The sequence below is a fragment of the Nerophis ophidion genome, linkage group LG09 (assembly GCF_033978795.1).
Source record: "Nerophis ophidion isolate RoL-2023_Sa linkage group LG09, RoL_Noph_v1.0, whole genome shotgun sequence".
Classification (NCBI taxonomy): Eukaryota; Metazoa; Chordata; class Actinopteri; order Syngnathiformes; family Syngnathidae; genus Nerophis; species Nerophis ophidion.
In genome coordinates, this window is record NC_084619.1 from 43385541 (window position 1) to 43401329 (window position 15789).

General features: G+C 40.2%; 1 protein-coding gene across 2 annotated transcripts in view; it reads right to left on the minus strand.

The window, feature by feature from the left end:
* Positions 1-2299, minus strand: part of gbf1 (golgi brefeldin A resistant guanine nucleotide exchange factor 1) — a 229607-nt gene extending 227308 nt beyond the window's left edge. For both annotated transcript variants that reach the window (XM_061911029.1, XM_061911028.1), the window contains exon 1: positions 2013-2299. The gene's annotated coding sequence lies outside the window, so the exon portion shown is untranslated. The remainder of the gene's footprint in view (positions 1-2012) is intronic.
* Positions 2300-15789: the final 13490 nt, after the last annotated feature.

The window sequence follows — 15789 nt, forward strand, 5'->3', positions numbered from 1 at the left end:
GGACCAAATCCTTCCCTGTGTCATGAAAGTAATGTCATTAAAATAGTCTCACTTTACAGCAGTATGACATGCACATGTCTAAGCTGTGTGGATAATAAATGATTGAATGCTTACAAACGTGGATTTCCACGTTTTCGCTGAAATTTCACATGCCTGAACTTGCCCTTCTTAAGGGACGCGGTGTAACTGTAATTGTAGAAAACTCTGCAATTTCCTTGAAATCCCCGTCCTAATTACAAAATGGTCACACATGATCCATCTATTGTCTCAACGCTAAAAAACAAAGTCTACTAGAAACAAGCATAGTCCTTATGTGTTGTAAATTGTTGGATCAAATCTTTCCTTCTGTCATGAAAATAATGTCATTAAAACAGTCTCACTTTACAGCAGAATAATATGCAAACGTCAAGGCTGTGTGGATGATAAAACGATTGAGATCTCTGCTCTGCAAGCTATATAAACACCCCTTTAAAGGCCTAGTAAAACCCACTACTACCCACCACGTAGTCTGATAGTTTATATATCAATGATGAAATATTAACATTGCAACACATGCCAATACGGCCTTTTTAATTTACTAAATAAAAATGTTTAATTTCCCGGGAGTTTCGTCTTCGAAACGTCGTGTAATGATGACGTGTACGCAAGACGTCACGGGTTTTAAGGAAGGATAGGCGCTGCGCACACACACAGCTAAATGTCGTCTGCTTTAACGGCATAATTATACAGTTTTTTGGAGATCTGTGTTGCTGAATCTTTTTGCAATTTGTTCAATAAATATTGGCGAAGTCACAGTAGCAAGATGGAGTTGGGAAGCTTTAGCCTTTTAGACACACAAACACACGGTGATTCCTTGTTTAAAATTCACGGAAGTGAAACTTTCCTATGGATCAGAGCGAGGTCAAGCCAACATGGATCCTGACCACATGTCAACCAGCAGGTTTCGGTGAGAAAATTGTGATTAAAAAGTCAGTTCTTGCCGGAGAAAAGCTGAGCTTGTGCCGTCCGTAAAGCTGACGTTGACTCCCCTGAGACACTGCGCGTCAAGACACCCGTGGAGACACCCTTCCGACTATCAGGTAAAATTAAATTCATTAAAACACTAGCAACACAATAGAAAGATAAGGGATTTCACTGAATTAACCTAGTAAATGTGTCTAAAAACATCGGAATCCGTCCCAATGCAATCACGTTTTTTTTTTTTTTCCGAGTCCGAGATTTAAACACAAATCTTTCATTCTCGCTCAAATTAATGGGGAAATTGTCGTTTTCTTGGTCCGAATAGCACTTTAAAAACAATGTGAGGAGCCATCAAACATGTGACGTCATCATCTGCGACTTCCGGTAGAGGCAGGGCATTTCTCTTAGCACCAAAAGTTGCAAACTTTATCGTGGATGTTCTCTACTAAATCCTTTCAGCAAATATATGGCAATATCGCGAAATGATCAAGTATGACACATAGAATGGACCTGCTATCCCCGTTTGAATAAGAAAATCTCATTTCAGTAGGCCTTTAAGCAGGACATGATCAGTGTGTGGGCTAGTTCATGTTATGCAATGTGAACTTTGGACATCCTCCATAGCACAGATATTGGCAGAGGGCGCAACTAATTACTCATAATATTGTATTAACAGTCACTGCTGGGGGAAGCCTACAATGATCTATTCTAAAACACTACTGATTATCTCTTGAAGGCGACTTGTTGTAGATTTGAACTTGATCCAGGCAAGAGTTAACTTGACAAGTTGTGTATGTCAGGGATGTCTACTCTTTGTAAGACAGTAAATGGCGAAGTTCAGTTACGTTTACATATGAATAGATAATAACTGTTCATTAAGTATAATTGTGCAAGACAACTAGTTATCGTTAGCTAGCTAGCATGTAAGCTCACTGACGTCAGCTATATTGTTCTCTGGGAATAAGAGCTGTGTTCCCTGATTTGCCAAGCCCGGAAAAGGTGAAAAACGTTAGTTTGTTTCACAGGAGAGTCGTGAATGTAAAGAATATTACCTGTTTGTGTGACCGCTTCTCAAAAGATGGAGTCTCACTCAGAAAGGGAGAAACTAGCTTAGCAAGCTGGCAGCCGAAGAAGACCAGTCGTTCAATTCACCACAACCGACTGAAAAAGTACGCTTTGGTGACATTTCATTGCATGACTGCATACATTTACCATGCAGTTATTAATTCGATCTTAACTAAGAGGAAAACAAAACACCTATTGGATCCGTCTGTCTTGGTAAACACACTGACGTGGAACAGCAGTGCTTTCTCAACCTATCATGATGACGGTTTTTGTTTTTTTTTGACTGACAGGGTACACAATATCTTAAAATGAACGTTGGAGTGCATTGCAAACAATTAACTGTGAATCCAGAAGATTAATTTATTTTCCATATAGTGTTTTTTCAGGCCCTGCTATAATTAATAAAACAAAATAATGGTTATTATCGACTGTATGAGCGGAAAATAGAGGCGGGACAAACAACAGTTGATTTGCAGTGATGAGCGGAAATGACATTAACAACTAGCACGAAAGGCGTCTCTTCACCTTTTCAATAAACTTATACATGAACAGAAAACTTAACTATTTACTTTTTAATGATAAAATATGTATTATTTCCTACATTATTTTATTTCCCGATTAACTTCAAAATGTTTCTGAGTATTCATAAATCCATCCTACTGTGTATTTTCTAACTTCCAAATGTTTCTATGTATTCATAAATCCATCCTACTGTGCATTTTGTAACTGTAATATCTACAATATGATATTGTAAATACAATATAAGCTAACCTAAATGAAAATTAGAGGTGGTTATATTTTCATGTTGTTGATTCTTTTTTATCGGCAGTTGAAGCTGCGCATGCGCAGTATGTAAACTCCCTGCTGTTCTGACGTCTGTTTCTGGGGTCACCAAGAAAAAAAGTTTCGGACGCCTCCCCGTCTTGTCAATACTTTTCGATGTGCAAATAAATGACACAACAACCAATCTATATATTTACTTAATTTTGAAAACGTAACCTTACAGTGCATCCAGAAATAATTCACAGCGTTTTACTTTTTAGCCATTTTGTAAAGTTAATGCCACAGCCTTATTACAAACTAATACAAATAATAATTAGGAGGCAGTGAATTAATAGGATGTCAATGCTTACCAATACTGCAATACATACATTCGCACAATTGTACAGAACATTTTGCAATTAATAGTACATTAACTGACAGCAATTCTCAAAAATGTATATAATACATTTCAGATATACAAAACAAAGGTAATGACAACATTCCATTATAAGATAAAAATGTGATTATCCTTAATATTAATACATTCAAATTGTTATTTTGCAGGTAGGTAATATCTGCACTTTAGAAAAGCAAAATAGCATAGCAGCTGTTCTTACCTAAATGTGATTCATATTACAGAATAAAATATTTTGTATTACAATTTAGAATTTTCTATCATTAAAATTTGTTTTGGTGCGGAGTCATTTCATTGATTCTCTTATGTATATCCGTATATATATAAATTGATATATATATATATATATATATATATATATATATATATATATATATATATAAATGATAAATAGGTTGTACTTGTATAGTGCTTTTCTACCTTCAAGGTACTCAAAGCGCTTTGACACTACTTCCACATTCACACACACATTCACACACACTGATATATATAAATGATAAATGGGTTGTACTTGTATAGCGCTTTTCTACCTTCAAGGTACTCAAAGCGCTTTGACACTACTTCCACATTTACCCATTCACACACACATTCACACACTGATGGAGGGAGCTGCCATGCAAGGCGCCAACCAGCACCCATCAGGAGCAAGGGTGAAGTGTCTTGCTCAGGACACAACGGACGTGATGAGGTTGGTACTAGGTGGGATTTGAACCAGGGACCCTCGGGTTGCGCACGGCCACTCTCCCACTGCGCCACGCCGTCCCATGTGTATATATATATATATATATATATATATATATATATATATATATATATATATATATATATATATATATATATATATACATATGTGTATATATATATATATGTATATATATATATATATATATATATATATATATATGTATATATATATATATATATATATATATATATATAGTATGTATGTATACATATATTTAAAAAAAAAAAGTTTATTGGTTTTCAGGCGCATAATTAGAACAACATACTTTAAATGTGCTGTTTTTCCCCAACAAGTAAAATAACACACACAAAATAATAATAATAATAATAATAAATGAATACAATAATAAAATTAATAATACATAAAGTAAGAAACCACAGAAAGAAGTCAACATAAAGCCAAAGAAAGCTGCATTCCTGAATGGCCTTAGACATATATAACAACCAGTGACATGCAGTCAGGGACTCGAGGCAGGTGAGGCAGTGCCTCACGTGCCATCATGGAAAGAAAAAAAATGTAAAAAGAAAAAAAATAATTAAATTGTTATATGTACCCAGTGATTATACTTTATAAAGTTATTTTCCTTTTAAATTCACCAGTTTTAGGTTATTTTTATTCACAATCGCTGAATTTTCACATTTGCCGTTCAAATACTGAGAAGAGACTTGCGGTGAGTCAGCAGCCAGTTAAGACTCACCATAGATTGCGCAATGACTAGGCTTACTGCTGGCTGCTGTGCAGTGAGACCGTATTGCTATATGAATTATATTATACATTTCCATTGTTTAGTTAGCTGGGGTATATGATGTACAGTGTAATAACGTTTTTTTTATTAAATGTGCTTTTTTGTGTGCTACAGTTTGTATGTGCAAAGAAGGCTGGTATGAGCTTTTAAAAATAACCTGTTAACTGCTGCCAATCAAATGGTGAATAAGATACTCTTTAGGGTTCATATGTTTATAAATCTGACTGTGATGAAGTCAGTGCCTCACCAGCCATGAACCTCACCGCACATCACTGATAACAACCCACAAGCACACAAAAGGCTCATCAACCACCTACAATTTAATTGTGATTCAATCAGGGTTAATTTGGAGATCAGTTTCTCCTACATGTCCCAGAAAAGCACCCCACAATTCTTGAAACTTTGCAGAACAACCACTCAATGTCAGCCTAATCTTCTCTAGTTTCAGAAAATACACCGCAAACATTTCTAAATTGTGGGATAAATAAAGTCTATCCAATCCAATCCAATCTTTAATCCAGCGGGTGTGGCGAAGAGGCGCCAATGAAGTATAGTGAATCCAACAAGATGGCTGAGGTGCTCCTCCAAAAAGTCAGCTTCGAGGATTCAGTTTAATCATTTTGCCATTGACCACTGACAAAATGTTTAAAATGATTGTCCAATAGCTGTTCAGGGATAGGCCCGGCCATAAAATGTATAAAATTAGCTGGAGCCTGTTTACACCGATCACATAACACAAATATGCTATCATATATCTTTGCTAATAGAACCTTGGTATGATAAGTGTGATGTATTATCTTGCATTGAATAAGGCTGTGTCCAGCACAAATGGAAGACTTATGAACTCTACTTAAAATCTACGTCCAACTACTCTCAGGAAAACTCATAACCAAAACTCCCTCCGAAAGTGACTCAATAAAGTAAAAGACTTAGGGCGCAAAAGAAAACATTGGTTATAGATATGTGCATTTGAGCCTGTTAAAGTAAAAAATGGTGTCAAAAACACATCTAAAACTGTGTCAGTTGGTAAGTCTGGGAACTTTGGGAAAGTGTTTCAAACAAAACTGCGGATATGTAGATGCCTAAGGGCATGTTGCTTAGGGAGTGAAAATGTATTACACAGTTGCTGAAAAGAGACACAAGTGTTGTCAATGTATACAACTCTAATGTTGTTGATCCCCAGACAGGACCCCCTTAAAAAGACACTGTCTATAAGAGAGGGAGGGAAAGCATGATTAGCAGTGATGGGTACAAGACTCGAAATTGTCTGTAAACCAAAATAGCGCTTAAAACTGACCCCAAATCCTGAATGACGCTTTTATAATTAGATTTTCCGTAAAAGAAAAAGTAGATGAGTGAATGGAAGTGTGAGCCAGAGCTCTAAGCAAAACTGGTTTAGGGGAGTTTGCCTCTATAACCAACCTCAGCGGGCAAGGAACAAATGGTACATTTTGCAGCCAACATTTAAAAATTTTAATGTTGGTGGCCCAGTAATAAAAATGAAAGTTTGGTAGAGCTCATCCTCCCAACGATTTGGGTCTTTGAAAATACTATTTACATAACCTGTGAGTCTTCCTTTTCTAAATGAAGTCTAGAATCTGACTGAAATCTAATTTAGAAAAGAAGGACCGAGGCAGAAAAAGAGATATGCATTGGAACAGATAAAAAAATAAGAAGTACAATCATTTTTGAAAGAGTTGACACAGGAAAAAATTAAATAAAGACCTGCATTCAAATTCTCCCTGGATTTTGAACAACAGTGGAGCAAAGTTGGCTTTATAAATCTCTGCAAGCGTTCGTATAACCTGGACACCCAAGGATGTGAAACTTTGTGAGGCAATTTTAAAGGGAAAACTGAGAATATTTCTTAGCATCAGAGTTTAAAGGAAATATTTCACTTTTGCTCAAGTCCAATTTGTAACCAGACACATTAAAAAAAAGTACCAGTGATAGTCGCATACACACTAAGTGTTGTGAAATTAACCTCTGCATTTGACCCATCTCCTTGTTCCATGACCAAAAGCTTGAAAAGTATTCAGGGCAACTGGGACTGATACGGAGAGGTTCAAAACATATAAGAGGAGGTCATCTGCGTAGAGAGAGACTGTCACCTGCACATTGTGCTGCTCAATGGCAAGAGCAAAAAGCAATGAACTGAGAGGACAGCCCTGCCGTGTAGAACGATAGAGGCGAAAGTATTGGGATTGAGTAATATTTGTCCTGACCAAGGCACTGAGGATGAATAGAGAAGCTTAACCCACAAAATTAAAGTATTACCAAAGCCGAATTGCTCCAAGACATAATATAGTTTGTTCCACTCCACCCGGATCCAGTAATATCACTGCCTCTTGGGTGTTGGAAGCAGGCACGTTGTAGAATATATTGAAAGGACGTCAAAAATTAGAAAATGAGTGCCTATTTCGAAAGAACCCGATTTGATCTGCATTAATAATAGGAGGAAGAATACTGTCAAGACATAAAGCGAGTAGTTTTGACAATAATTTCAAATCCACATTCAACAGCCTAATAGGACGATACGAACTGCACAAAGAAGGATCTTTGCCTTTTTTTTAAGAGGAGAGAACTGGACGCTTGGTTAAGCGTTTGTGGGAGGTGGCCAGATTTAAATGATTTACAGTACATTGCCAGTAATAAAGGGGCACGCTTATGCCAAAACTTCGGAAGGGTAACCAACCCGTCACAGAGCTTTTCCACTTTGTAGTATTAATGCTTCAACATTCAGTTCTGCAGTAGTGACTTGTCTTTTCAATTCCATCGCAGTGGACTGATGAACTGAGTGAAGGTGTAGAACGCTGCGCAGATAGGTATAGGAATGTATAAAGATCCATGAAGGGAAACTTTTAAATTTTGCCTATAGTTTACAATCAATTTGAGAGACAAGAAGAAAAAAGTTTTTTTTTGTTGTTGTTTTTTTTGCATTCTAACATATAATAATTGGCTCGTTCTTGGTGTCTAACAATGCAGCTAATGGGAGAAATCCATTCTACCACTAAATCACTTTAAAATTCATTCAAAAACCATCAACAACACTTTATTTACGTTCGATAGCCTAAATAATAACCAAACTATAGCGACATTGTTATTGTAAGAGCGAACACTGAGGAACTGTTTTTCCAGCGTACTAACATGGCATGCTTTGATATTAGCCATAGAAAATAATGACGACAAGAGTTAAGCTACCTTTTACGTCAGCACAAAACACGCTTCAGTTTGTAATGCACAACACATTGCGATAAGACACCAACCTATACTGACTGAAAAACAAGAACAATCATTTCACGGTATCTGTAAAGTATTAGCCCACGTTTCAGGTTTTGTTTGTTTTTTACTTCAGAAATTCACCCAATTGGGCTTAAAGTTACTGTATGCAAACTACTCTCGCTGTCCGTCAAAAGGATTAACAGCAACAACAGCCTGTTTCTGTTAGCTCATATAACAAAAATCTAGATGCTAACGCTAAAAATTAATGAACTAAATATACATACTGCTTTCAGCCCGTATTTCCTTTCCCGCCTTCCTTTGCTTTGTAGGCCGCACTGGACAACTACAAACCCTGTTTCCATATGAGTTGGGAAACTGTGTTAGATGTAAATATAAACGGAATTCAATGATTTGCAAATCCTTTTAAACCCATATTCAATTGATTTCACTACAAAGACAAGATATTTGATGTTCAAACTCATAAACTTTTTTTTTTTTTGAAAATAATAATTAACTTAGAATTTCATGGCTGCAACACGTGCCAAAGTAGTTGGGAAAGGGCATGTTCACCACTGTGTTACATCATCTATTCTTTTAACAACACTTAATAAACGTTTGGGAACTGAGGAAACTAATTGTTGAAGCTTTGAAAGAGGAATTCTTTCCCATTCCTTTTTTATGTAGCGCTTCAGTCGTTCAACAGTCCGGGGTCTCCGCTGTCATATTTTATGCTTCATAATGCGCCACACATTTTCGATGGGAGACAGGTCTGGACTGCAGGCGGACCAGAAAAGTACCCACACTCTTTTTTTTATGAAGCCACGCTGTTATAACACATGCTGAATGTGGCTTGGCATTGTCTTGGTGAAATAAGCAGGGGTGTCCATGAAAAAGACGGCGCTCAGATGGCAGCATATGTAACTTTAAGCATTAATGTGCCTTCACAGATGTGTAAGTTACCCATGCCTTTAGCAGTAATGCACCCCCATGCCATCACAGATGCTGGCTTTTGAACTTTGCGCCGATAACAGTCAGGATGGTTCGCTTCCCCTTTGGTTGAACGACACAATGTCGAATATTTCCAAAAACTATTTGAAATGTGGACTCCTCAGACCACAGACCACTTTTCCACTTGTAGCGACAAACTGTATTTAGTGACAGTGGTTTTCTGAAGTGTTCCTGAGCCCATGTGGTGATATCCTTTAGAGATTGATGTTGGTTTTGACACAGTGCCGTCTGAGAGATCAAATGTCACGGTCATTCAATGTTGGTTTCCGGCCATGCCGCTTATGTGGAGTGATTTCTCCAGATTTTCTGAACCTTTTGATGATATTATGAAGCGTAGATGTTGAAATCCCTAAATTTCTTGGAATTGCACTTTGAAAAACGTTGTTCTTAAACTGTTTGACTATTTGCTCACGCAGTTGTGGACAAAGGGGTGTACCTCGCCCCATCCTTTTTTTGTGATAGAGTGAGCATTTTTTGGGAAGCTGTTTTAATACCTTATCATGGCACCCACCTGTTCCCATTTAGCCTGCGCACCTGTGGAATGTTCTAAATAAGTGTTTGATGAGCATTCCTGAACTTTATCAGTATTTATTGCACCCTTTCCCAACTTCTTTGTCACGTGTTGCTGGTATCAAATTCCAAAGTTAATGATTTAAAAAAAATGTGTATCAGTTTGAACATCAAATACATTGTCTTTGTAGCATATTGAACTGAATATGGGTTGATAATGATTTGCAAATCATTATATTCCGTTTATATCTGTATCACAATTTCCCAACTCATATTGAAACAGAGTTTCTATGATGTCCCCCTTCTAATCGTAAAAGATTATCAATCAGATAAACTTGCTCCATTAGCATTCTGCGACTGTGATGTGATGTGATGCCGCCCTCCGTCAGCAGCAGAAGCAGTAATCAGTCAGGTTCATGGCACAGGTAGCAAGCAATACGTGTTAGGTTATAGGTTTGATTGTTATTTTTTCTAAGAATACTTTCCAAATAAGTGTATAGAGTGCACATTATACATACATTTTATTTACATAGTTTTATTAATAATTATGTGTTTATTCATTTATTTATTACATTCTGGGTCGCCTGTCGGGAAAGCCCTGCGCTCGAGGCTTGGAGTGTCCTGTAACTTTGGATTTCCTTCGGCTAGACATCGTGGAAATCACAAGGGCAATGACAAAAGAAAGGGGCTGCGCACGTCAGGTTAGTAAAAGTATTGTAAAGTTGATGGCTGAAGATAGCAAAAGTGCCAACAAAACATATAAAAGGTCACATTTCCAAAGGGCCTTTGCTAAGTGCGCCAATGCTCAACCCGAAGTCCAATAAATTATATGTTAATCCAATTTGTTTCCATAGCATGTCTGATGGCATGATTATGTTTATCCAAGTTACGGTGTGGTCCTGTAGGGTCTAAGGCAGACGTGTCCAACATGTTTTTTATTGAGGGCCACACAGTAAACAATATATGACTATAAATGTATAAGGATTTGCCTCATGATATAACATTACTTAATATTTACAACATTTATATACATATATTTTTTTACATACTCTGTGAAAAAATATTTTCGATTTTACTGTAAAAAAAATAAGCTTAGTCGCCAGAATGTTACCGTACAATTAGAAGTGTTTATAAACCAAAAAAATTGTTTAGAGCATTTTACTGTAAATCAAATGGAAAAACACTACACATTTTTTTTTTGCTGGTAAATTCTTGAAACTAAGCTGCAAGTTTTTTTGTTGTTGTTGTTGTTGTTGTTTTTATATCTTTTTACTGTTAATAAAAGACAATATCCAAGTTGTTCAGCACGATAGCACAGGGCTTAGTGCATGTGCCTCACAATACGAAGGTCCTGAGTTCAAACCCGGTGTCGGGCTATTTCTGTGTGGAGTTTGCATGTTCTCCCCGTGACAGTGTGGGTCCCTCCAGCTTCCTCTCACCTCCAAAAACATGCACCTGGGGATAGGTTGATTGGCAACACTTAAAATTGGCACTAGTTAATGAATTTGAGCGTGAATTTTATCTGTCTATCAATCAATCACTCAATCAATGATTATTTATATAGCCCTAAATAACGAGTGTTTCAAAGGGCTGCACAAGCCACAATGATATCCTCTGCTCAGATCCCACATCAGGGCAAGGAAAAACTCAACCCAATGGGACAATGAGAAACCTTGGAGGGGACCACAGATCTGGGGAATCTATTGTAATTTTTATAGTCTACAATTTGATGTATAAGTTATTTTGAAATAAGTCAAGCAGATATGAATGTGTTTATTTTTATTTTAACAAAAAATGTTTTGGAATGCATGACAACATAAAATGTTATTGCATTACTAGAAAATATTCAAGTTTAAAAGATATTCAATTAAATGCAGTAAATTTTTTTAAATGCCAAAATGAAAGAACAAATTCATTAGGTAAGAAAAGAAAAAGTACGTTATTACTGCATATTATTTTCTGGCTTTCACGGGCCAGATCTGGCCTTGAGTTTGACACTTGGGTCTAAGACAACCTCGGCCTATGTTACCTGCGGACACAGACTGTTATTGCAGTCAACCATGTGACATTTTTTTCACCATTTGTCCAGTAACTTTTAGTTCTTGTAACTGATAAATCATAACACAATGACTGCCTGTACAGTGGAGCCAACAGACACATTTTCTTTGGGATGACCATCTATATAAAAAAATCCATGAAAAACAAACAGTTTGAAAGTGTTCTTGCTTAAACTATCAGTTTGAATTATGATAGACATAAGCTATAGTCCATCGTCATATGCACAGTAAGAAAACCTGTTTTGCAGTACAATGAATGTCTTCCTTTTCTGTCCACAATGAAAGCTAATAACACAGGACGTATACTCTGTAAACACATAGCGCTTATAAATAAAAAACAAACAAAAAAAACTAAAAAATACTATCAATATTTAAGTCCAATCACCAATGCAGTAACAATACAGTGAACATAGCAATAGTCTATGTACGTCTGTATGCCAAGTATATACAGTATGTGCAGTGCTAAGAGTTGTGTAGTCAATGAACAATGTGCAAACATAGAATGTGCAAACATAGAATGTGGATGTGGGCTTTATACTCTGGGTCTGTACACATCTTGTCTAATCAACTGTTATTTCTTTGTGCAATCAGAAGTTAAACAAGTGTATTGTATGCATTTAAATTATATACTGAAGCATAGGAGATCAGCCCTTTGATCCTCTGTATGCTGTATATAGTACACCAAAGTCAAGTATTGAACAGTTTGAGGCTTGAATAAAGACAACTTTTACTGAAATCAGTCACAAAGTAATTTTCTTATGTGTTCAAAAGCCAGCATCTCTAATGGTATGGGGGTGTATTAGTGCCCAAGTCATGGGTAACTTACACATCTGTGAAGGCACCATTAATGCTGAAAGGTACATACAGGTTTCGGAACAACATATGTTGTCATCCAAGCAACGTTATCATGGACACCCCTGCTTATTTCAGCAAGACATTGCTAAGCCACGTGTTCAACAGCGTGGCTGAGTAGTAAAAGAGTGCGGGTACTCTCCTGGCCCGCTTGCAGTCCAGAACTGTTTCCTATCAAAAATGTGTGGAGCATTATGAAGCGTAAAATACGACAGCGGAGACCCCAGACTGTTGAACGACTGGAAATCTTCATAAAACAAGAATGGGAAAGAATTCCACTTTCAAAGCTTCAACAATTAGTTTCCTCAGTTCCCAAACGTTTATCGAGTGTTGTTAAAAGAAAAGGTGATGTAACACAGTAGTGAACATGCCCTTTCCCAACTACTTTGGCACGTGTTGTAGCCATGAAATTCTAAGTTAATTATTATTTGCAAAGAAAAATAAAGTTTATGAGTTTGAACATCAAATATTTTGTCTTTGTAGTGCATTCAATTGAATATGGGTTGAAAAGGATTTGCAAATCATTGCATATAACACGATCCACTCTTCCCTAACCCTAACCCCCGCGACCCCAAAAGGGAATAAGCGGTAGGAAATGGATGGATATATATATATATATATATATATATGTATATATATATATATATATATATATATATACTCCTCTCTGAGCTGCAACCTTATCGTGGTAGAGGAGTTTGCGTGTCCCAATGATCCTAGGAGCTATGTTGTCCGGGGGCATAAAGCCCCCTGGTAGGGTCTCCCAGGGCAAACAGGTTCTAGGTGAGGGATCAGACAAAGAGCAGCTCGAAGACCTTTATGAAGAAGAAAAAGCATGGACCCAGATTTCCCTCGTCCGGACGCGGGTCACCGGGGCCCCCCTCTGGAGCCAGGCCCGGGGGTGGGGCACGATGGCGAGCGCCTGGTGGCCGGGCCTGTTCCCATGGGGCCCGGCCGGGCACACCCCGAAGAGGCAACGTGGGTCACCCCTCCAATGGGCTCACCACCCATAGCAGGGGCCATAGAGGTCGGGTGCAATGTGAGCTGGGCGGCAGCCGAAGGCAGGGCACTTGGCGGTCCGATCCTCGGCTACAGAAGCTAGCTCTTGGGACGTGGAACGTCACGTCACTGGGGGGGAAAGAGCCTGAGCTAGTGCGCGAAGTCGAGAAATTCCGGCTGGATATAGTCGGACTCACTTCGACACACAGCAAGGGCTCTGGAACCACTTATCTCGAGAGGGATTGGACACTCTTCCACTCTGGCGTTGCCGGCAGTGAGAGGCGACGGGCTGGGGTGGCAATTCTTGTTTCTCCCCGGCTCAAAGCCTGTTCGTTGGAGTTCAACCCGGTGGACGAAAGGGTAGCCTGCCTCCGCCTTCGGGTGGAGGGACGGGTCCTGACTGTTGTTTGTGCTTACGCACCAAACAGCAGTTCAGAGTACCCACCCTTTTTGGGAACACTCGAGGGAGTACTGGAAAGTGCTCCCCCGGGTGATTCCCTTGTCCTACTGGGGGACTTCAACGCTCACGTTGGCAACGACAGTGAAACCTGGAGAGGCGTGATTGGGAAGAATGGCTGCCCGGATCTGAACCCGAGTGGTGTTTTGTTATTGGACTTTTGTGCTTGTCACAGTTTGTCCATAACAAACACCATGTTCAAGCATAAGGGTGTCCATATGTACACTTGGCACCAGGACACCCTAGGCCACAGTTCCATGATCGACTTTGTAGTTGTGTCATCGGATTTGCGGCCTTATGTTTTGGACACTAGGGTGAAGAGAGGGGCGGAGCTTTCTACCGATCACCACCTGGTGGGGAGTTGGCTGCGATGGTGGGGGAGGATGCCGGACAGACCTGGCAGGTCCAAACGCATTGTGAGGGTCTGCTTGGAACGTCTGGCAGAGTCTCCTGTCAGAAAAAGTTTCAATTCCCACCTCCGGAAGAACTTTGAACAAGTCACGAGGGAGGTGCTGGACATTGAGTCCGAGTGGACCATGTTCCGCACCTCTATTGTCGAGGCGGCAGATCGGAGCTGTGGCCGCAAGGTAGTTGGTGCCTGTCGGGGCGGCAATCCTAAAACCCCTTGGTGGACACCAGCGGTGAGGGATGCCATCAAGCTGAAGAAGGAGTCCTATAGGGTCCTTTTGGCTCATAGGACTCCGGAGGCGGTGGACAGGTACCGACAGGCCAAGCGGTGTGCAGCTTCAGCGGTCGCGGAGGCAAAAACTCGGGCATGGGAGGAGTTCGGGGAAGCCATGGAAAACGACTTCCGGACGGCTTCGAAGCGATTCTGAACCACCGCCCGCCGCCTCAGGAAGGGGAAGCAGTGCACTATAAACATCGTGTATGGTGCGGATGGTGTTCTGCTGACCTCAACTGCGGATGTTGTGGATAGGTGGAAGGAATACTTCGAAGACCTCCTCAATCCCACCAACACGTCTTCCTATGAGGATGCATTGCCTGGGGAATCTGTGGTGGACTCTCCTATTTCTGGGGCTGAGGTCGCTGAGGTAGTTAAAGAGCTCCTCGGTGGCAAGGCCCCGGGGGTGGACGAGATCCGCCCGGAGTTCCTTAAGGCTCTGGATGCTGTGGGGCTGTCTTGGTTGACAAGACTTTGCAGCATCGCGTGGACATCGGGGGCGGTACCTCTGGATTGGCAGACCGGGGTGGTGGTTCCTCTCTTTAAGAAGGGGGACCGGAGGGTGTGTTCCAACTATCGTGGGATCACACTCCTCAGCCTTCCCGGTAAGGTTTATTCAGGTGTACTGGAGAGGAGGCTACGCCGGATAGTCGAACCTCGGATTCAGGAGGAACAGTGTGGTTTTCGTCCTGGTCGTGGAACTGTGGACCAGCTCTATACTCTCGGCAGGGTTCTTGAGGGTGCATGGGAGTTTGCCCAACCAGTCTACATGTGCTTTGTGGACTTGGAGAAGGCATTCAACTGTGTCCCTCGGGAAGTCCTGTGGGGAGTGCTCAGAGAGTCTGGGTATCGGACTGTCTTATTGTGGCGGTCCGCTCCCTGTACGATCAGTGCCAGAGCTTGGTCCGCATTGCCGGCAGTAAGTCGAACACATTTCCAGTGAGGGTTGGACCCCGCCAAGGCTGTCCTTTGTCACCGATTCTGTTCATAACTTTTATGGACAGAATTTCTATGCGCAGTCAAGGCGTTGAGGGGTTCCGGTTTGGTAACCGCAGGATTAGGTCTCTGCTTTTTGCAGATGATGTGGTCCTGATGGCTTCATCTGACCGGGATCTTCAGCTCTCGCTGGATCGGTTCGCAGCTGAGTGTGAAGCGACCGGAATGAGAATCAGCACCTCCAAGTCCGAGTCCATGGTTCTCGCCCTGAAAAGGGTGGAATGCCATCTCCGGGTTAGGGAGGAGACCCTGCCCCAAGTGGAGGAGTTCAAGTACCTAGGAGTCTTGTTCACGAGTGAGGGAAGAGTGGATCG